Below are 1,505 nucleotides of genomic sequence, written 5' to 3'. Positions count from 1 at the left end.
ATAATAATAATAATAATGGTAATGATGATGAAGAAAGTAAGTGTCATTCCATTAGTTGTAGGGGCACTGGGAGCATTAACAACCAGATTTGAGAAAATTGTTGGAGAAATTGGGATTGACATGAGGGTAGAACATGTTCAGGAAACTGTTTTATTGAGGTCAGTGAAGATTTTGAAATTGGTACTTGGATGTTAAGTGTTGTGTGGAAAGAGACCCCATGAGATCCTTAACAGCAGGTTGTTGTCTGGTCTTGAAGAATTAGCCAGAGCAAGTGAATTGAAGTGCTCTGAGAAGTGAAATGGAAATAATAATAACAGTTATTATTATATTATTATTATTATTATTATTATCATTATTATTATTGAGTGAGAGAGCAGTGCATGCCATCAAAGTGACACTGGGGTAAAATATATGAAGCCCATTATACCCACCATGACTACCTGTCTGATAAGGGTACACCAGGCACATGCATCACAACCATATGTGGGTGACATGGTGATCTCATATCAAGGTAAACAGTCCATGACCTTGCAGGTGGGGCCCAGTTAGAATTTTCTTCAGGTTGAGTAGCCCATCCCACTCAAAAGGTTCCTGAATAAGGGTTGTTTAAGGATGTTGAGCAAAACACCCATGTTTCCAAAGGTGAATTATTCAAACCCCCCAAAATTCCTCTCAACACATGGCTATGATGCTCCCCCACTACTTCTGCTCATGAGCAGAGATGCACATATTGTCAGCCACCAAGGGACATGCTCAACGGGTTAAGGTCAAACAACTGACAAGCAAATCTGTGGTATTGAGCAGAATATTTGCTGTAGCCCATCGTTTATACCAAGACAAAACAATGTATTATTTATTATTATTATTATTATTATTATTATTAGCGTAGTCATCATGCTAGAGTCTGCACCGCATTTTTGGATTTGCTTTTACTAAGCACTTCCTATTTAAGCTTTTCTGCTTAGGTGAGAGGTACCAACTAACTAGCCTTTACCAGGAACAATGAACATCAGAATGCAAATAGCTCCTCCCTACACAAGTCTCATCTACCATGCCTCTTCAAAATTTTAATTTTATTATTACTATTATAGAACTATAGTGAAAGAGGTGGGAATTTTACTCTGAGGAGGAAGTCCAGTTTGTGTATTGCAGTTTTGACTTGTGAGGGTATTCCAGGCATTGAGGGGTTTGCCGACTGACTTTTGGTGTCTGTCGTACACACACACACACACACACACACATTTCATATGGTAACTGTCAAAGCATTTAATCATGTATACACAAACTATATATATATATATGTGTGTGTGTGTGTGTGTATGTATCTATATCTATATGGATATATATGTATGTGTGTGTGTATACTCTTTTACTTGTTTCAGTCATTTGACTGCGGCCATGCTGGAGCACCGCCTTTAGTGTATACATTATATATATATATATATATATATATATATATATATATATGTATATAAATGAATGTTTGTTTTCATGTTGAATTATAA

This window comes from Octopus bimaculoides, chromosome 9, assembly GCF_001194135.2.
Source record: "Octopus bimaculoides isolate UCB-OBI-ISO-001 chromosome 9, ASM119413v2, whole genome shotgun sequence".
Lineage (NCBI taxonomy): Eukaryota > Metazoa > Mollusca > Cephalopoda > Octopoda > Octopodidae > Octopus > Octopus bimaculoides.
The sequence above is the reverse complement of the archived record's forward strand: the minus strand, read 5'-3'. Positions refer to the sequence as shown.